The sequence below is a fragment of the Muntiacus reevesi genome, chromosome X (assembly GCF_963930625.1).
Source record: "Muntiacus reevesi chromosome X, mMunRee1.1, whole genome shotgun sequence".
NCBI classification, from domain to species: Eukaryota; Metazoa; Chordata; class Mammalia; order Artiodactyla; family Cervidae; genus Muntiacus; species Muntiacus reevesi.
The window spans coordinates 133,911,345-133,933,470 of NC_089271.1; the positions used below are offsets into that span (position 1 = coordinate 133,911,345).

Sequence of the window (22,126 nt, forward strand, 5' to 3'; positions counted from 1 at the left end):
AACAGGTGTAGAGATTGGTCCCCACAGAGCATTCTTAGTTATGGGGCTCCGTCCACTTTGGTAAGTTGTTTCCAGCTAGGTGACTGAGCGTGCTGAAGAAACCCTAGACTTATGTCACGTGGCCCTTGTGCCAGCACATCCTTCCCCCACGGGCATCAATAAGTGGTAAGCGGGAGAACGTTTGCGTATCTGTGGATGCAAGGCGAACAGGTTACTCATTTCGCAAACCGCAGGGCTACTTGTTTAGGTAAGCAGGAAAGGTCATTAGTATGTGGAACTGCAACCTCAGTCCCAGGAAGTGTCTCTACTGGCGACTAAATGGTCACAGTCAAGTACGTCACAGTGGGTTTGCAGTATAGAGTCCAGACCATCTGGCCATTTAGGCTGACTTCTCCTAAGCTTAGGTAGTGTGGTTCGCTAGGGTGTTTTTGTTTGGTTTCTGTTAATGGAACTAGGAGGGGACTGGTGCGTTTTTTCCTTCTTATGTTTTTCAAGCTGAGTTCTTACTGAAGGATGTTAATCTGCATATGTGGCAAAGGTGTAAAATGGTATTTTCTTTCCTTTCCAGGTGGGGTCTTGCTAAAGTAAGAGAAGAGCGTGATCAACGGCTCCTTCGTTGCCTTGGTGTGGAGCCAGCGTTGAGGAATTGACCGAGACCAGACACTGATTTCACACGTCTCGTAGGTGCGCAATACAGCCCTCAGTCGTCCTTTGGTTCTGTTACCCGCTTCTGTACAGTAGGCACCTCTCTCAAGGCAGGTCTCTCACCGAATTTCTCAGGTTACTGTCTGGTTAGTAGCGTATTCAGGTATACTCAGTGGCTGCAGTTGTGTGATCGTAATGATCAGCAAAGTTTTCCCTGCTTGTCTCAACTATCACTCATCTGCAAGTTCAAAGGCGCCTGAATTTAATTTAAACTCAAGCCCGGCAAGGGCCGTTTTTTTCCTGGAGGGGATTTCACACATCTGATGGGTGTGGACGAGAACTCCCTGGTATACTTTGTGTTTTACTCCTTTGCCTTTGAGAAAGATGATTTCCGAAGTATGTTAATCCAGTTTACCCTAGTTCCATGGAGGTGCTTCGTTAATGCTAAGACTGAGCAAAGGCAGGGTTAGTTCAGCAACCTGAGTCCTTGTAAACCTAGCAAAAGTAGCCTTCCTGCAGCATGGGCCAGGTGGCCGGGGGCAGGCGCTTCAGAGCCTTGTTCTTGAACATGGCCGCTGCTGACGCCATGCCCCCGAGCGCTTGACAGCCAGGGGCTCCTTGGTGAGTAAGCCAGGCCCCAGCACACCAGTCCCTGTTGGTCCCACACCTGTTCTGGTGAAGTGGCTGGCCACCAGGTTCGCCCAGGATCTTGTGAGTGCTCCAGACCCTCGCTTCCTCCAGTCACGGGCCTTCCCCCACAGGAAGGGCCTGCATGCCATGCTCAAAAGGTTTCCGCTTGATGGCACTGTTGCTCCAGAAATGCCAACCACCCTCTGGAGCTGGGCCTCTCCCTCCGCCCTTTGCGTGTTAAAAAAGGCCCACGGGAGCCAAAAAAACCTTCCAAACCCTCCCAGCTCGGTTGTCTCCACTGGAGTGTTGGGGGAAGAGTGTCTCCTCTCTCGGGGGCTCTCCTGGGCAGTAAGTCCATAGAGAGAAGGACATCGAGAGGAGCCGTCCAGCTCTGGTCCATATCGACAGCAGTCTGAGACTCTTGAGACAGCAGTCTGAGACTCTGAGCCCTGTGTCCTGGCCACTGCTTCCTGGGGAGACAGGCTTGTGATGGATTCTGTCACTTTGTTGTTACTGATCAGGGTTAGGACCAGAATTAACTTGATGATTCACGTATTAGGGTTTGGTTGAAAACCCTTGGCAGTTGGAGTAAATCCAGGTTCTCGCCACGCATCCTCGTGTGCGCTCCTGGAATTATGGATGCTTTTGGAACAGGTGTAGAGATTGGTCCCCACAGAGCATTCTTAGTTATGGGGCTCCGTCCACTTTGGTAACTGGTTTCCAGCTAGGTGACTGAGCGTGCTGAAGAAACCCTAGGCTTATGTCCCGTGGCCCTTGTGCCAGGATACCCATCCATCCCTCACGGGAATCAATAAGTGGTAAGCGTGAGAACGGTTGTGTATCCGTGGATGCAGGGCTAACAGGTTATTCATTTCGCACACCTCAGGGCTACTCGTTTAGGTAAGCAGGAAGTGTCATTGGTATGTGGAACTGCAACCTCAGTCCCAGGAAGTGACTCTACGGGCGACTAAATGGTCACAGTGAGTTACATCACAGTGGGTTTCCAGAATAAAGTTCAGACCATCTGGACATTGAGGCTGACTGCTGCTGGAGAAGGAAATGGCAACCCACTCCAGTATTTTTGCCTGGAATAGCCTATGGACGGAGGAGCCTACTAGGCTACAGACCATGGGTTTGCAAATAGTTGGACTTGACTGAGGGACTTCACTTTCACTTTTACTCCTCAGGGTAGGTAGTGTGGTTCGATCCGGTTTCTTTGTTTGTTTTCTGTTAATGGAACTAGGAGGTGACTGGTACGTTTTTTTGTTTTGCTTCTCATATTTTTCAAGCTGAATTCTTACTGAAGGATGTTGATCTGCATATGTGGCAGAGCGGCAACATGGTGTTTTCTTTCCTTTCCAGGTGGCGGCTTGCTAAAGTAAGAAAAGAGTGTGATCACCGGCTCCTTCGTTGCCTTGGTGTGGAGCCAGCGTTGAGGCATAGCCCGAGACCAGACACTGATTTCACACTTCTCGTAGGTGCGGAATGCAGCCCTCAGCCGTGCTTTGGTTCTGTTACCCGCTTCTGTACAGTAGGCCACCCCTCTCAGGGCAGGTCTCTCACCGAATATCTCGGGTTACTGTCTGGTTAGTAGCGTGTTCAGGTATCCTTAGTGGCTACAGTTTTCCCTGCTTGATTCAGCTGTCAACCATTTTCAAGTTCAAGGGCGCCTGAATTCAATTTTAACTTGAGCCTGGCAAGGGCCATTATTTTCCTGGAGCCGATTTCACCTGTCTGATGGGTATGGAAGAGAACTCACCGGTGTACTGTTTGGTTTAGTCCTTTGCCTTTGAGAAAGATGATTTTCTGAAGGATATGAATCCAGTTTACTCTGCTTCCAGTGAGGTGTGTCCTTCATCCTAAGAGTGGGCAAAGGCAGGCTTAGTTCAGCAACCTGAGTCCTTGTAAACCTAGCAAAAGTAGCCTTCCTGCAGCATGGGCCAGGTGGCCGGGGGCAGGCGCTTCAGAGCCTTGTTCCGTTCTGAACATGGCTGCTGCCTCCGCCACACTCCCGAGCGCTTGACAGCCAGGGGCTCCTTGGTGGGTATGCCAGGCCCCAGAACACCACTACCTGTTCCTCCCACACGTGGTGAGGCGACAGGCCTCCGGGTTCGCCCAGGATCTTCTGAGTGCTCCAGACCCTCACTTCCTAGAGTCACAGGCCTTCCCCCAGCAGGATCCACAGGAAGAGCCTGCACGCCATGCTCAAAAGGTTTTCGCTTGATGGCACTGCTGCCCCAGAAATGCCAACCAGCCTCTGGAGCTGGACCTACCCTTCCGCCCTTTGCGTGTTCACAGAGGCCCACGGTAGCCAGAGAAACCTTCCAAACCCTCCCAGCTGGGTCGGCTCCACTGGAATGTTGGCGGAAGAGGTGTCTCCTCTCGGGGGCTCTCCTGGGCCAGAAGACCGTAGAGAAAAGGACATCCAGAGGAGTCGGCCAGCGCTGGTCCGCATCAAAAGCACTGTCTGAAACTCTGAGCCCTGTGTCCCGGCCAGCTGGTTCCTAGGGAGACCGGGATGTGATGGATTCTGTCAGTTTGTTGTTACTGATGAGAGTCAGGACCAGAATTACCCGGATGATTCACGTATTGGGGTTTGGTAGAAACCCCTTGCCACGTGGAATAAATCCAGGTTTTACCCGTGCATCATAGTGTGCACTCCTGCAATAACGGATCCTTTTGGAACAGGTGTAGAGATTGGTCCCCACAGAGCATTCTTAGTTATGGGGCTCCGTCCACTTTGGTAAGTTGTTTCCAGCTAGGTGACTGAGCGTGCTGAAGAAACCCTAGACTTATGTCACGTGGCCCTTGTGCCAGCACATCCTTCCCCCACGGGCATCAATAAGTGGTAAGCGGGAGAACGTTTGCGTATCTGTGGATGCAAGGCGAACAGGTTACTCATTTCGCAAACCGCAGGGCTACTTGTTTAGGTAAGCAGGAAAGGTCATTAGTATGTGGAACTGCAACCTCAGTCCCAGGAAGTGTCTCTACTGGCGACTAAATGGTCACAGTCAAGTACGTCACAGTGGGTTTGCAGTATAGAGTCCAGACCATCTGGCCATTTAGGCTGACTTCTCCTAAGCTTAGGTAGTGTGGTTCGCTAGGGTGTTTTTGTTTGGTTTCTGTTAATGGAACTAGGAGGGGACTGGTGCGTTTTTTCCTTCTTATGTTTTTCAAGCTGAGTTCTTACTGAAGGATGTTAATCTGCATATGTGGCAAAGGTGTAAAATGGTATTTTCTTTCCTTTCCAGGTGGGGTCTTGCTAAAGTAAGAGAAGAGCGTGATCAACGGCTCCTTCATTGCCTTGGTTGGAGCCAGCGTTGAGGAATTGACCGAGACCAGACACTGATTTCACACGTCTCGTAGCTGCGCAATACAGGCCTCAGTCGTCCTTTGGTTCTGTTACCCGCTTCTGTACAGTAGGCACCTCTCTCAAGGCAGGTCTCTCACCGAATTTCTCAGGTTACTGTCTGGTTAGTAGCGTGTTCAGGTATACTCAGTGGCTGCAGTTGTGTGATCGTAATGATCAGCAAAGTTTTCCCTGCTTGTTTCAACTATCACTCATCTGCAAGTTCAAAGGCGCCTGAATTTAATTTAAACTCAAGCCCGGCAAGGGCCGTTTTTTTCCTGGAGGGGATTTCACACATCTGATGGGTGTGGACGAGAACTCCCTGGTATACTTTGTGTTTTACTCCTTTGCCTTTGAGAAAGATGATTTCCGAAGTATGTTAATCCAGTTTACCCTAGTTCCATGGAGGTGCTTCGTTAATGCTAAGACTGAGCAAAGGCAGGGTTAGTTCAGCAACCTGAGTCCTTGTAAACCTAGCAAAAGTAGCCTTCCTGCAGCATGGGCCAGGTGGCCGGGGGCAGGCGCTTCAGAGCCTTGTTCTTGAACATGGCCGCTGCTGATGCCATGCCCCCTAGCGCTTGACAGCCAGGGGCTCCTTGGTGGGTAAGCCAGGCCCCAGCACACCAGTCCCTGTTGGTCCCACACCTGTTCTGGTGAAGTGGCTGGCCACCAGGTTCGCCCAGGATCTTGTGAGTGCTCCAGACCCTCGCTTCCTCCAGTCACGGGCCTTCCCCCACAGGAAGGGCCTGCATGCCATGCTCAAAAGGTTTCCGCTTGATGGCACTGTTGCTCCAGAAATGCCAACCACCCTCTGGAGCTGGGCCTCTCCCTCCGCCCTTTGCGTGTTAAAAAAGGCCCACGGGAGCCAAAAAAACCTTCCAAACCCTCCCAGCTCGGTTGTCTCCACTGGAGTGTTGGGGGAAGAGTGTCTCCTCTCTCGGGGGCTCTCCTGGGCAGTAAGTCCATAGAGAGAAGGACATCGAGAGGAGCCGTCCAGCTCTGGTCCATATCGACAGCAGTCTGAGACTCTTGAGACAGCAGTCTGAGACTCTGAGCCCTGTGTCCTGGCCACTGCTTCCTGGGGAGACAGGCTTGTGATGGATTCTGTCACTTTGTTGTTACTGATCAGGGTTAGGACCAGAATTAACTTGATGATTCACGTATTAGGGTTTGGTTGAAAACCCTTGGCAGTTGGAGTAAATCCAGGTTCTCGCCACGCATCCTGGTGTGCGCTCCTGGAATTATGGATGCTTTTGGAACAGGTGTAGAGATTGGTCCCCACAGAGCATTCTTAGTTATGGGGCTCCGTCCACTTTGGTAACTGGTTTCCAGCTAGGTGACTGAGCGTGCTGAAGAAACCCTAGGCTTATGTCCCGTGGCCCTTGTGCCAGGATACCCATCCATCCCTCACGGGAATCAATAAGTGGTAAGCGTGAGAACGGTTGTGTATCCGTGGATGCAGGGCTAACAGGTTATTCATTTCGCACACCTCAGGGCTACTCGTTTAGGTAAGCAGGAAGTGTCATTGGTATGTGGAACTGCAACCTCAGTCCCAGGAAGTGACTCTACGGGCGACTAAATGGTCACAGTGAGTTACATCACAGTGGGTTTCCAGAATAAAGTCCAGACCACCTGGACATTGAGGCTGACTGCTGCTGGAGAAGGAAATGGCAACCCACTCCAGTATTTTTGCCTGGAATAGCCTATGGACGGAGGAGCCTACTAGGCTACAGACCATGGGTTTGCAAATAGTTGGACTTGACTGAGGGACTTCACTTTCACTTTTACTCCTCAGGGTAGGTAGTGTGGTTCGATCCGGTTTCTTTGTTTGTTTTCTGTTAATGGAACTAGGAGGTGACTGGTACGTTTTTTTGTTTTGCTTCTCATATTTTTCAAGCTGAATTCTTACTGAAGGATGTTGATCTGCATATGTGGCAGAGGGGCAACATGGTGTTTTCTTTCCTTTCCAGGTGGCGGCTTGCTAAAGTAAGAAAAGAGTGTGATCACCGGCTCCTTCGTTGCCTTGGTGTGGAGCCAGCGTTGAGGCATAGCCCGAGACCAGACACTGATTTCACACTTCTCGTAGGTGCGGAATGCAGCCCTCAGCCGTGCTTTGGTTCTGTTACCCGCTTCTGTACAGTAGGCCACCCCTCTCAGGGCAGGTCTCTCACCGAATATCTCGGGTTACTGTCTGGTTAGTAGCGTGTTCAGGTATCCTTAGTGGCTACAGTTTTCCCTGCTTGATTCAGCTGTCAACCATTTTCAAGTTCAAGGGCGCCTGAATTCAATTTTAACTTGAGCCTGGCAAGGGCCATTATTTTCCTGGAGCCGATTTCACCTGTCTGATGGGTATGGAAGAGAACTCACCGGTGTACTGTTTGGTTTAGTCCTTTGCCTTTGAGAAAGATGATTTTCTGAAGGATATGAATCCAGTTTACTCTGCTTCCAGTGAGGTGTGTCCTTCATCCTAAGAGTGGGCAAAGGCAGGCTTAGTTCAGCAACCTGAGTCCTTGTAAACCTAGCAAAAGTAGCCTTCCTGCAGCATGGGCCAGGTGGCCGGGGGCAGGCGCTTCAGAGCCTTGTTCCGTTCTGAACATGGCTGCTGCCTCCGCCACACCCCCGAGCGCTTGACAGCCAGGGGCTCCTTGGTGGGTATGCCAGGCCCCAGAACACCACTACCTGTTCCTCCCACACGTGGTGAGGCGACAGGCCTCCGGGTTCGCCCAGGATCTTCTGAGTGCTCCAGACCCTCACTTCCTAGAGTCACAGGCCTTCCCCCAGCAGGATCCACAGGAAGGGCCTGCACGCCATGCTCAAAAGGTTTTCGCTTGATGGCACTGCTGCCCCAGAAATGCCAACCAGCCTCTGGAGCTGGACCTCCCCCTCCGCCCTTTGCGTGTTCACAGAGGCCCACGGTAGCCAGAGAAACCTTCCAAACCCTCCCAGCTGGGTCGGCTCCACTGGAATGTTGGCGGAAGAGGTGTCTCCTCTCGGGGGCTCTCCTGGGCCAGAAGACCGTAGAGAAAAGGACATCCAGAGGAGCCGGCCAGCGCTGGTCCGCATCAACAGCAGTGTCTGAAACTCTGAGCCCTGTGTCCCGGCCAGCTGGTTCCTAGGGAGACCGGGATGTGATGGATTCTGTCAGTTTGTTGTTACTGATGAGAGTCAGGACCAGAATTACCCGGATGATTCACGTATTGGGGTTTGGTAGAAACCCCTTGCCACGTGGAATAAATCCAGGTTTTACCCGTGCATCATAGTGTGCACTCCTGCAACAACGGATCCTTTTGGAACAGGTGTAGAGATTGGTCCCCACAGAGCATTCTTAGTTATGGGGCTCCGTCCACTTTGGTAAGTTGTTTCCAGCTAGGTGACTGAGCGTGCTGAAGAAACCCTAGACTTATGTCACGTGGCCCTTGTGCCAGCACAGCCATCCCCCACGGGCATCAATAAGTGGTAAGCGGGAGAACGTTTGCGTATCTGTGGATGCAAGGCGAACAGGTTACTCATTTCGCAAACCTCAGGGCTACTCGTTTAGGTAAGCAGGAAAGGTCATTAGTATGTGGAACTGCAACCTCAGTCCCAGGAAGTGTCTCTACTGGCGACTAAATGGTCTCAGTCAAGTACGTCACAGTGGGTTTGCAGTATAGAGTCCATACCATCTGGCCATTTAGGCTGACTTCTCCTAAGCGTAGGTAGTGTGGTTCGCTAGGGTGTTTTTGTTTGGTTTCTGTTAATGGAACTAGGAGGGGACTGGTGCGTTTTTTCCTTCTTATGTTTTTCAAGCTGAGTTCTTACTGAAGGATGTTAATCTGCATATGTGGCAAAGGTGTAAAATGGTATTTTCTTTCCTTTCCAGGTGGGGGCTTGCTAAAGTAAGAGAAGAGTGTGATCAACGGCTCCTTCGTTGCCTTGGTGTGGAGCCAGCGTTGAGGAATTGACCGAGACCAGACACTGATTTCACACGTCTCGTAGGTGCGCAATACAGCCCTCAGTCGTCCTTTGGTTCTGTTACCCGCTTCTGTACAGTAGGCACCTCTCTCAAGGCAGGTCTCTCACCGAATTTCTCAGGTTACTGTCTGGTTAGTAGCGTGTTCAGGTATACTCAGTGGCTGCAGTTGTGTGATCGTAATGATCAGCAAAGTTTTCCCTGCTTGTTTCAACTATCACTCATCTGCAAGTTCAAAGGTGCCTGAATTTAATTTAAACTCAAGCCCGGCAAGGGCCGTTTTTTTCCTGGAGGGGATTTCACACATCTGATGGGTGTGGACGAGAACTCCCTGGTATACTTTGTGTTTTACTCCTTTGCCTTTGAGAAGGATGATTTCCAAAGTATCTTAATCCAGTTTACCCTAGTTCCATGGAGGTGCTTCGTTAATGCTAAGACTGAGCAAAGGCAGGGTTAGTTCAGCAACCTGAGTCCTTGTAAACCTAGCAAAAGTAGCCTTCCTGCAGCATGGGCCAGGTGGCCGGGGGCAGGCGCTTCAGAGCCTTGTTCTTGAACATGGCCGCTGCTGACGCCATGCCCCCTGCGCTTGACAGCCAGGGACTCCTTGGTGGGTAAGCCAGGCCCCAGCACACCACTCCCTGTTGGTCCCACACCTGTTCTGGTGATGTGGCTGGCCACCAGGTTTGCCCAGGGTCTTGTGAGTGCTCCAGACCCTCGCTTCCTCCAGTCACGGGCCTTCCCCCACAGGAAGGGCCTGCATGCCATGCTCAAAAGGTTTCCGCTTGATGGCACTGTTGCTCCAGAAATGCCAACCACCCTCTTGAGCTGGGCCTCTCCCTTCGCCCTTTGCGTGTTAAAAAAGGCCCACGGGAGCCAAAAAAACCTTCCAAACCCTCCCAGCTCGGTTGTCTCCACTGGAGTGTTGGGGGAAGAGTGTCTCGTCTCTCGGGGGCTCTCCTGGGCAGTAAGTCCATAGAGAGAAGGACATCGAGAGGAGCCGTCCAGCTCTGGTCCATATCGACAGCAGTCTGAGACTCTTGAGACAGCAGTCTGAGACTCTGAGCCCTGTGTCCTGGCCACTGCTTCCTGGGGAGACAGGCTTGTGATGGATTCTGTCACTTTGTTGTTACTGATCAGGGTTAGGACCAGAATTAACTTGATGATTCACGTATTAGGGTTTGGTTGAAAACCCTTGGCAGTTGGAGTAAATCCAGGTTCTCGCCACGCATGATGGTGTGGGCTCCTGGAATCATGGATGCTTTTTTTTTTTTTTTAATTGTTTTTCTCACTTTATTATTTTTTTTTTTTTAATTTGTCAGTTGGTTTTGTCATACATTGATATGAATCAGCCATAGAGTTACACGTATTCCCCATCCCTCCTCCCTCTCCACCCGATTCCTCTGGGTCTTCCCAGTGCACCAGGCCCAAGCACTTGTCTCATGCATCCCACCTGGGCTGGTGATCTCTTTCACCATAGATAATATACAAGGTGTTCTTTGGAAACATCCCACCCGCACCTTCTCCCTCAGAGTTCAAAAGTCTCTTCTGTACTCTGTGTCTCTTTTTCTGTTTTGCATATAGGGTTATCATTATCATCTTTCTAAATTCCATATATATGTGTTAGTATGCTGTAATATTCTTTATATTTCTGGCTTACTTCACTGTGTATAATGGACTCCAGTTTCATCCATCTCATTAGAACTACTTCAAATGAATTCTTTTTAACGGCTGAGTAATATTTCATGGTGTATATGTACCACAGCTTCCTTATGCATTCATCTGCTGATGGGCATCTACGTTGCTTCCATGTCCTGGCTATTATAAACAGTGCTGCAATGAAAATTGGGGTGCACGTGTCTCTTTCAGATCTGGATTCCTCAGTGTGTATGCCCTGAAGTGGGATTGCTGGGTCATGTGGCAGTTCTATTTCCAGTTTTTTAGGAAATCTCCACACTGTTTTCCATAGTGGCTGTACTAGTTTGCATTCCCACCAACAGTGTAAGAGGGTTCCCTTTTCTCCACAGTGACCTTAAGATTTCCTGATTAATCCCCCTGCCCATCAACATTACTTTCTTTAATTTCTCAGTGCTCGACTCATTTTCTCAGCTCACTTGGCTCTGCTCCAAGTACCTTTCTCCTGTCACAGGGAGAGGGTTTGGGTGAAGCTGTGAAACTCTAGATGATTTCTTGGTGGCATCAGATGGAGAATCCTTGTCCTTGAATGAAGGTGTATGCCCCAAAGTGGAAGGTTTTTGGGTCATGACAAAGAGCAATCAGATAAAAAGGGACATTGGGAAATGATAAGTGTGTGTGTGTGTGTGTGTGTGTGAGCATGCACGTGCACACGTGCATGTATGTGAGAGAGAGAGATTGATTAAGAGGTACCAGGAGCCTGTATATAAATGAAGAATCTTGAAAAACTGGTAGGAACTAACTGAAGTCATTATTTCATCTTCGGTCAAAGGAGGCACAAAAAGAAACCTGCTGAGCCAGAGATAAGGAGCAGGGATTATTAATTTTCCAGAGGCCCCTCATGCTTTGAGATCCTCAGTGAGAAGGAACTTAAGATACAGAAACTGATTGATCAGCTACTTAGCTGGGCAGCCAGAGTCTATGCACACTGTCCAAAGCACGACTTATAATTTTTCATCTACAATGTTCCTCTTCCTCTCAGCCACACAGAGTGTATTGATCCTTTGCTTGAAACCTTCCATTTATTTCCCAGTGTTCTTAGGATGAAGATACAACTCCTCACCTGGCCTGAAAGGCTCTAATGATCTGGCCCCTGCCTTCCTCTGCAGTCTCATCTCACACCACCCTTTCCCATGCCCCAATCCCCACCCCAGCCATTACTGGCTTTAGGTCTCCAGATCATGAGAGCTCATCCCTGTCTCATTCATTGTATTTCTTGGCTACATACTGTGCACCCCCTCCGACCCTTCTAGAGTGTTTACACTATGAAGTAAGGACTTTATCTTGTTCACTAGTATGTCATCACCTAGTACAGTGCCTGCTGTGTAATAGGTGGTAAATATTTGCTGAGTGAATAAATATCAGGGCAGCAACTGGAAAATGGGCAGCTTCAACCCACCCGAATGGCTCCAAGATGCATTTCAGCTCAACCTTATCGCTAGTGTGCTTTTAGATCCTCTGGTGAAGTGAGAGGGCTTCTCTGGTGGATCAACTGGTAAAGAATCTGCCTGCAATGTGGGGGACTTGGGTTCAACCCCTGGGTTGGGAAGATCCCCTGGAGAAAGGAACAGCTACCCACTCCAGTATTCTATCCTGGAGAATTCCATGGGCTATTCCTTGGGGTCGCAAAGAATCAGACACAACTGAGTGACTTTCACTCAGGTGAAATGAGATGACCAGAAAATGCTGGTTAGAGACCGATTTGGCCAAAAGAAATAATAATAGTCAGCATAACTGCATTTATCAAAGTATTAGCATGTGGTGGGGCATTGCTTTAGGCACTTTACCCATTTACTCTCCACAATAACCTTTGGAGGTATTGTTAATATTATTCCCATTTGATAATGAGCAACCTGAGACCCAGGAGATTCTGTAACTTGATTCAAATGGTGGCAGTTTGACTGAAGTGCATCTGCTGTACTGTGGAAGGGTGAGAGTATTTTTATTTTTTCTGTTTTTTTTAAATGCCCGGGAAATGTTTCACTTATGCAATCTCATCATCTTGAACCCAGCCCCAGGAAGCAGGTGGGAGAGGTGCCCATGCTGTGTTGGCAAAACTGCAAGTGCAGATCTAGTTAGCGTCCCCTTGGGGAAGGAGCCACCTCCGTGATTGACAGTGTAAATTAAAAAGCTGAGATCTTTTCTACTTTCTTGATATTGAAATCTATAAAACCATCAAATCCTAAGCCAGCCTCCCCCAACTAAAAGGGAGTTGCAGTCACAAAGCAAATTTAACACCTCTTCCAATTTTTCTGACATCAAGTGGAGTGCTTCTGTGGAGATGAGACTGGCATTAACTTGAAGCTCTGCGTGGCTGTAACCTCAGCTATTACAGGGCCAGATTGCTCCCTGTATCTTCACCTGGGATGTGAAATTGACACGCAGGGAAGAGGCAACTGACAAGGCAGACTTTGCAACTGTGGCCATGCATAAAGAGAACAAAAAGTAAAGCAAGAGACAGAAAAAGGAGAGTGACTTTCCTTGTTAGGATGTTAGCCTGACCCTGGGCATGATAGAAATGTTTCTTTTTTTCTTTATCCCACTTTTTTGACCCCCTTTAACAAAAGACGACTGTTTAAAACACAATTTGAAATCAGTTTGCCCCTCCCTGCTCAGATCCTGAGTCACATTTGTGGGCTATACGTAGGGCTTTACCTACATATTTTATCCAAATCCTAGAACTAGAGAAGGGACCTAACAGACCATTTGGTTTAACTCATTGACTTTATGTGGGCTTCCCAGGTGGCACATGGTAAAGAGCCTGACTGCCAATGCAGGAGACATAGGAAACTCGGGTTTGATCCCTTGGTCGGGAAGATTCCCTGGAGAAGGAAATGACAAACCACTCCAGTATTCTTATCTGGAGAATCCCATGGACAGAGGAGCCTGGCGGGTTACAGAGTCGAACATGACTTAGCTGCTAAACAACAACAATAATTGACTTTTGAGATAGGGAGACAGAGGCCAAAAGAAGGATGGCTTGCTTTTATTTTCACTAAATAGTGTGTGTGTTAGATGATCCTTGGGATCTGTTAAGGGGAGAGAGGGAACAACTTGTATTGTGAAGGTGAAGGGGTGAAGAAAAATGTTAGAATCAATAAGAGTGTTTGATAAAGAGCTAGTTATGTGTCGCATAAATGTATACACATTGCAAACAACACCCCTTTCTACGGCAGAAACAGAAGGGATGTTCTCAACAGAGGAAGGGTCTCAGCCAAGAAAGCTAAATGAGGGTCATTCATCCCTCCAGCCCTTTTCTGCCATCACAAAGATTGATCCAGTCCACTGCCTTGGCTTTCTGTGGGCTCACAACATTTTGCTTGGCAGTGACTTCCAAACACTTCCTCACTCTTGGCTGGTGGCATTTACCTTGTATGGAAGGGATAATGCCTTTTCCTTTCATCCTTGAATCCATTAGTTTTCTTTGAAGCATGGTGCAGAGTTTTCTGTTTCCAAATTACATGGCAAAAACAGAAATACTGCCAGTTTTCAGTACAGCCTTGTGTAGGAGGTTTGGGGCAACCTGTCCCTCAGGCAGTGTGTATACAGAGTACTCATTTCAGAAGTTGATAGTAAATCCTGTAAAGAGGGAGGTAGAAAGTACCAGCTCTTCTTCCTTTTCTACCTTAAAGGGAGATAGACTTGAAGTGGGGTGGAGCTAGAAACTCTGGAGAAAGAGCAGTAGTAGACCCTGCCTGGGGAAGTCAGTAGTAGACCGTGCCTGGGATAGCTTTTCTTTCATTTGCTGTCAGACCTTGGGTAAATCACTTCCCCTCTTTGTGTCTCTGTATTTTTTTTTCTGCCTCTTCTGCCATCTTTCCTGGTGGCTCAGATGGTAAAGAATCTGCCTGCAATTCAGGAAACCTGGGTTTGATACCTGGGTCAGGAAGATCCCCTGGAGAAGGGAATGGCTACCCACTCCAGTGTTCTTACCTGGTGAATTCCATGGATGGAGGAGCCTGGCGGGCTACAGTCCATGGGGTTGCAAAGAGTCAGACACAACTGAGCAACTAACACTTTGACTAACACTTTCTGCCTCACAGGATACCCGAAAGGCATAAATGTGGAGAAAATAGACACACATATGCTTTGGACAGTTAAAATTCAATAAAAGTGCAACTGTTATTGTTTTGTTTTCATCTTCTCTTTGCCTTTCTTGGTTGGACCCCTTGGGGTATGGCCTTGAACTTGAATTGGTATAGAATATCTAGCACAGATCCAAGGTCTCTGGAACTACAGAGGGGAGAGGGTGGAGGGATCAGTAAGGGTGGGAACAGAGCCCCCATGAATCATAACCCCATCACTTCATTAACCTCTCTCTCCATGTCTCTGAGCTCAATTCCTCATCTATAAAGTGGAGGCTCTGTGAGCCTCAGTTTCCTCATCTATAAAGTGGAGTTACTTCAAGGATTTAAGTGAGTCAACGAATGGAAAGTTCTTATGTTGGCTCCACTGGCATGAAGTAGGTGTTTGATACTAATGACTGTTATTGCTGTTATTTGCGTCTGCATCTTGAGAACTGTGATGTCTTAATGCCAGTGTATGGCTGGTCCTTGGTAAAAGAAAATAGAGTTTCTTAGGTCTCACGCTGAAGAAATTCTGATTCTGTAGGTTAGGAAGGGAGCACAAGTATATATATTTAACAAGGACTCCATGGGATTCTGATGTGGCACCAGATTTGGGAACCATTGGTCTAAAGCAGTGTTTTTCAAGCTGCCAATTATTACCCACTGCTAAGAAAATCAATTTAGTGAGTAGTGATAAGGATTAAAAAAAGGGAGGGGGGATGAGCTAGGAAATAATAATGTGCAATATGCACACTAAGGGTAAGGATTGCTTCATGATATGTTTGTTGTCTGTCTACCTGTATATATATATCTATTTAGTAATGTGTGCTATATGAATGACAAACATATTTCTTACTGTAGATCATGATCCAAAATGTTGGAGTGTACTAATGGGTACTTTGTTCCATTTGGAGACACTGGTATCCAGAGAAATCACCTGTCAGGTCCCAGCCCAGACAATAAATGGCCAACAAGAGAATGGAATAGGATCCAGTTCTCCTCTTTGGGTCTCTGCCATGCTGTGCTTGGGTTGACAGAGTTGGTTGTTTTCTAATTAGAATGAGTTCTGATACCTTGTAATGGCCCTGACCTCAGATGTAAGGGCAAGGCAGGATATTGCTATAGGTATCAGGCTAATTGCTTTGACCCCCATTAGACAAAAAATGCATCTGGTTGGATGACAGTGTTTAGTTGCTCATGATTAGTGAATGCTTTGTAAATACAATTGGCTCCTCTTCTCTCAGAGTTTGATACTTATTTTACCATTTGAAATTTTGTTGCCTTTGTGAAATCAAAGAATAAGCTTAAAAATCTGTTTCAATTCACATCAGCCAAGGTCAGTGTCTTCTTACTCCCCACTTGGTATGTAAAGGGTATTAGCACTCCTAAACCTTTCTCCTACATGCGCCATCTATAGGGAGCAGAAACACCTGGACTCCAACCCATTGTGGTCCTGGGAATAGCTCCTTTGGCAGAGAAGCTTTCTCAGAGCAGCCTCTGTTAATTGTAGGCCTTGCAGGATTCCCCTCCCCTACTACTTCAGAACTCCCCATCTCCTTTATATTTTCTCTGTGCTACTTATCAAAACTTATCATATTATACTGTAAAGAATAAACAGTTGACAAAAATAATCGCGTATGTCCAGGTATTGTTTTCTAGAAAGATTGGAATCAAATTTTATGTGAAGTCTTCCACTTTTTTAATGTTGCTAGGTCTTCCTGTTTTTTCTAGATAGCTTGGAAATCTAAATATTTCTATAAAATCTGATTTTTAAGTGTTGCTTGCCAGATCAAAACAATTTTAAACAGTATTTGGGCCAAAGAAAATATGTTCCTGGCCCAAATTTGGTTTGTGGATCACCAGTTCGTGGAACATAGGGGCTATGAGAGGCCTTGTCATTGGACATCTACTAGTGAGGAAGGAAGTACTGCCTCAGAGAGGCTGGCTACCTTCCGCGTGGTCACACAGCTAGATTGGAGCAGAACTGGATCTTGAACCCACCTTTCTTGCTTCCTAGTGCTCTCTCTCATTCTCCTCGTGCCTGCTGGACTGCCCCACTTCTGCTGAGGGTTGAGCCACGCTGGCCTTTGTGGAGGACAACATTTTGTTCAGTCCCGAGTGTCCTCCTCACAGGGGATACAACACAGTCATCACCGCCCATCTGATAAGCACCAGGCACTTCTCGGCACAGAGTGTATGAATTTACCTGCCTTCCCAATCTCAACTGTGGATATGGCCTCTTGTCACTCTTTATTGCTTTTGCTCCAGTGATAGGATCAAGACAAGGTCTTTATAGGAATGTTATTAGCATTACTCCCAGCCAGTGGTACCTTCCAGTAGAATCAGTGTGTTCTAGGATAACAAATCTGGGGCTTTGAGTCCAGAGGGCTGGGCTGAATTCTGAGATGTGTGACCTGAGACAGCTTACTTAGCCTCCCTGGCTTTCAACTTACTTTACTGTGAAAATGAGAAAAGTAAAATTTTGTCTGTCTGCTATGAAGCAAAAGTGAGATAATATGTGTGAGACCTATTTGAAAAGACAACGTTTTACAGCTGTGAGGTTAGATTATTATTATGAAATCAGCAAAATTATTGAGCACCTACTAAGGGGAAGCTAACAGACCATTTATTCAGGGCATGCCAAGAAACTCAAGACCTCGCTGCCTCTGTGAGCTCTAATCTAACTGAGGAAAAGGGACATATGTGAGTTGAAGGAGAGCCAGCACTGCAAAGCCAGAGATGACCAGGCTGAATGAAATGTACAGACTGTATAATAAGAGAGATTGTGGTGGAAAGGGCTGATCACTGAAGGAGGCGTTGCATTTGAGCTGTGTTTGGAAAAAAATATTAGTAGGATTGTGGTGAAAGAGGGAAGAAGGACCTTCTGGAAGGGGACAATAGCACAGGGAAGGGCTGAAATTATCTATGTTGGAAACCTAATCTCCATAGGGCGGAGGGTTCAAGTAGTGACGCAGATAATCACTTCTTCACTTGGCTGGAATGCAGAAGAGAAAATCAAGAAAAGTATGATTCTCATGAGACCAAAGTAGAGTCCAGGTGGGGCAGTGGACATGGTTGATTACATTACAGAAGGGGCTAGTACTGTACAATGGTCATAATAATAGTCTCCACCTTAAGGGGCTGTTCTGGGCACCGGAGGAGGTAATGTGTTGGAAACAGCACAGTACCTTATACAAATAGATGGTAAAGAATCTGCCTGCAGTGTGAGAGACCCGGGTTCAATCCCTGGGGTAGGAAGATCCCCTGGAGAAGGGAATGGCAAGCCACTCCATTATTCTTGCCCGGAGAATCCCATGGACAGAGGAGCCTGGAGAGCTATAGTCCATGGGGTCACAAAGAGTCAGACATGACTGAGTGACTAACACATATTATACATGATTAGGACTAAAGAAATGTTAGTTGTCATTATCATCGTAATCATTTTTCATCTTACATTGATGTCAGGGGGTAATAACATGGCCTTTGAAGTCTGCCTGATATTAGTTGCATTACCTTGGGCAAGTCATATCGCCTCCCTGTTTCTCAGTTTCCTGGTCTTTAAAGTGGGAATAATACTAGTGCCAACTGAAAAGACTATTGTGAGCTTAAATGAATTAATCCAAATAAAGTGCGTATCCCCATGCCTGACACATGGAAAGCACTCAGTAGATGTCAGTTAATACAATGACGATGGCCAGGTAATGCAATATGATTGCATAACAAAAAATTAGGAAAACTGAGAAACTGAAACAAAATCACCCAAAATCTTACTACTAAGATACAACTGCTTGTTATTATTTTGAGATCTGGTTCTTAAATCTGAAATGTCTTTTATTGAGAAAATTAAACCTTCTGAAAATGATGTCAGTTTGGGATGCACTAGTCATTTCGTTAAATATTTACTGAGCACATACCATCTGCTACTGATATTCCAGGGGTTGAGATTTAGCCAAAAACAGGACATACAGGATCCCTGCTTATACTTATAGCCCATTAGAGGAGATTAGGAAATAAAAATAAATAAGTCAAATAAAAATATAAGATAAGCAGTGAGTTTTGCCCACCCAGGCCTTGGATAACAATAATCAAGAGAGAACAGATTCAATAGTTCCTGTCCATCTGTCCTTACCACTCTGTAGACCACAGAGAGAGGTTCATTGGTCCAGGGAGTTCATGGAGATCTCATAGGAGAAAGATGTAATCTTTTAGAGCTGAAAGGGCCCTGGTTAATGTGATTCTGCCACTGGGTATCTGTTCATCCATCCTTGCCTTAAAATAACACTGTCTCACCAGGCTACTCAACCTCCTGCAGGACCCTCTCAAGGTCAGAAAGCCTTTTTTGACAGGTTTACTGAAAAATTTGCCTCCATGCTACCACTAGGTGGCAGTAGTTCTAGTCCTGTCACCTGAGCAACCCAGATTAAGTATGTATCTGGGAATGCTTCTGAGATTTGAAAGCAGGTGGGTATCCTATATGGGATGTTTCTCTTTTTTAGACCTTGTGTCTCTGGTCCCTTCAAGAGTCACTCCTGTTATGGGATGGTTTCCAGATCCTTTGTCAATTTCATGACCATCCTCTGGAGGTGTTTCCCTTTGTTAATGATCTTCTTGCAATGTGGAGCATAGATTGGAACAGGAGACTCCGGGAGAGAACAGCAGAGACTGCAGTGTGACAATTATATTCTGGGGTCTATAAACCATACTTTAATTAATACAACCTAAAATGTGCTCTGTTTTTAGCAGCTACATAATTTAGTTACATTATGCTATGGATCAACTTGAACTGCTAGATCTTTTTTGAATTGTCTGTTTTTATGTGACCTGCTGCCAAGCCATGCTTCCCTTATTCTGGTCTCACAAAATAGACTTTTAAATTTTTGAGAATTTTTTATTTATCTTATAATTTTCACCTTATTATTTCTTTTAATTTTAGCCCAGTACTCCAGCCATTCTGAGCTCATTCTGAATCTCAGTTTTGTTCTTCAACAAATTTGATATCCCCACCAGTTTTGGGTCATCTTCAGACGTGGTAAGTACATTTTCTGTGTCATCTAAGTCAGGGGTCCCCAAACTCCGGGCCATGGACTGGTACCTCCTGTCAGATCAGTAGCACCATTACATTAGAAATAAAGTGCACAATAAATGTTATGCACGTGATTCATTCTGAAACTATCTTCCTCACCCCCTAGTCCATGGAAAAATGGTCTTCTGGCAAATCAGTCCCTGGTGCCCAAAAGGTTGGGGACCACTGATCTAAGTTACTAGTAAAAGTGGAAAAACCCTGTGGCCTTTCTCTGGTGACTTTTCTCCTGGTTGCTACCTATGCTTTGTGTAAAATTTTTTTTATCAATTGCCAGTCTATTTCACCTGTGTTATAACCTGGTTAATATATTGCTGCTTTGTCTTAACTCATTTGTGGGAAAGTTGTAGGAGACAATTTCAGATGCGCTGCTGAACCTAAGATATGTTGTAGTTACAAAAGACAGGATGGATGGAAGATGATCCAAGAAGGCTTCTTTTGTTTTGTAAAATGGAAACTATTGTACTCTTTCCAATGATAAAAGTAATATAAGCATGTAAAGGTCAGCAGCATACAAAAGTATATGAATTAGAAAGTCCTTCTGTAATTCTTTGTGCTGACCAACTTCTAGATAACTGTGCTTCATGGTTTTGTGTATTCATAACACAGATCTGTGATATAAATCGAATCATACTACAGAGAATGTTGTGTGACCTACTTTTTTAACTTATAAGCTTTTGGAAATGTCTTTCTTTGTCAGAATATATAGTTTCACTTCATCCTTTTTAACAGCACAGTGTTTTTTTCTGCCAGTGCATCCTAACTTAACTCATTAGTCCCATATTGATGGAGGTTTACATCATTGGCGAATTTTTGCTGTTCTGTAAGCAGTGATGCATGATGAACTTTGCTGGCTTGAGATGTGGTGTTGGTTGCCGGGTTTTGCCTCCCCTGGATTCCCTGTCCGTCTGGGATCTTGTTTTCAATGTTATAAATGCCAAAGGCTGCTTCTACCGAAGAAATAAACTAAGGAAGGGTCTGCCAACTCCTTGCTCATCATGTTTTGAGTTTGAAAATCTAAATCTTATCCTTCTTTGAAGGGTAGTTAAAGATGTTTGAACTCTCTGGGGCCTTAGGAGAACCAAGAACCAAGGTACCCCAAGATCAAGTCTGGAGTGATAGACAGTTTTTCCCCATCACATACCATCAGCTCTGCCAAGTGAGGTCAGTTGTCAGGCCCTGTATAGTTTCTTTCCTCCTCATCTTCACACTTTCTCGCTTCCATGGAGTCTTCCTCCCTGTGTACATGTACCTCCCAGACTAAGTTAGAAGCCACCTGCTCTGAACTTCCAGAACATGTTAAGAGTGTGGGCTTGAGAGTCAAACCTGTGTTTGAATATCACAGCTGTACCTTCACAGTTCTGTGATCTTATATAAGTCACCTATCCTTTCAGGACCTGATTATCCTCATCTGTAGAATGGAAATAAAACTATATAAGATATTTCAAAACACCTAACCCAATGCCTGGCTGATATAAAGCACTTAATAAATGTTAGCTGCTATTATAGCATCATGGGTGATCATATTACCTATTCCATAGACTTATGAATATTAAAGGAGAATGTATGTAAAACTCCCAACACAGTGCCCCACATAAATCGAGTGTTAAATAAATGACAATTATTTATTGTATCTCTATCTCCATTTGGATACTTAACCTCAATATATTTTGTGTGATTTCTGTTTGTGTTCATGTCTTGATCTCCTCCTCTAATGTGTAAGCTTCCTTGTGAGTTGAGTTCTCTCTCTCCCATTCTCTCTTTCTTCTCCTCCCTACCACCTCTACCAACTAGAAAGCATAAAAGACCCAGTGTTGGGGATTAGTGGGGCTCTTTAAAATTTAGGTGAATGAATGCTGCTATCACATCTTAAAATCTCTTTATCACTGTATTGTGTTCTTGTTAGAAAGCATCTTTCCCATTAACTGATCAAGGGGGCCTTGTCCGTAGGGCAGGACATGGCATACATATTCCAACCACTGAGCCATTGATCACAGAATTAGCAATCTATGGAATCATAGCTTTGGGAAGGTTTCCAGAAAACAATGGCCTTGAGTCTATGGTTATCTGAGCAGAATGTATTTGTATGTTGCTCTCAGGCTTCTGTCTAAATGGAAAGGGACATCAGGCACCAGCTTAGTTTAGGTCACCCTGAAGTTGTTTCTCTACTTTCACTCATGCCCTCCACACAGCAGCAAGAGCTATATTAGACAATAGTAAATCAGATCACCTGGGAAGAAAAGCTATGACGAACCTAGACAGCATATTTAAAAGCAGAGACATCACTTTGCCAACAAAGGTTTGTATAGTCAAAGCTATGGTTTTTCCAGTAGTCATGTATGGATGTGAGAGTTGGACCATAAATAAGGCTGAGCACCGAAGAATTGATACTTTCAAACTGTGGTGCTGGAGGATGCTCTTGAGAGTCCATTGGATAGCCAGGAGATCAAACCAGTCAATCCTAAAGGAAATCAACCTGCATATTCATTGGATAGACTGATGCTGAAGCTGAAGCTGAAGCTCCGATACTTTGGCCACCTGATGTGAAGAACTGACTCACTTTCAGTTAGGTGTTTTGAAATATCTTATATAGTTTTATTTCCATTCTACAGATAAGGATAATCAGGCCCTGAAAGGATAGGTGACTTACATAAGATCACAGAACTGGGAAGGTACAGCTGTGATATTCAAACACAGGTTTGACTCTCAAGCCC

At 46.1% G+C, this 22,126-nt stretch overlaps 1 long non-coding RNA gene across 3 annotated transcripts in view; it reads left to right on the plus strand.

Moving 5' to 3' along the window:
* Positions 1-566: 566 nt before the first annotated feature.
* LOC136153435 (uncharacterized) overlaps positions 567-22,126 on the plus strand; it is a 32,227-nt gene continuing 10,667 nt past the window's right edge. The window contains exons 1-4 of one of the 3 annotated variants that reach the window (XR_010660398.1): positions 4,534-4,637; positions 6,595-6,710; positions 8,484-8,599; positions 19,266-19,361. This is a non-coding gene — a long non-coding RNA (uncharacterized lncRNA). Of the gene's footprint in view, positions 681-4,526; positions 4,638-6,594; positions 6,711-8,483; positions 8,600-19,265; positions 19,362-22,126 lie in introns of those variants that run through there. The other 2 variants (XR_010660400.1, XR_010660399.1) reach the window with 2 other exon arrangements.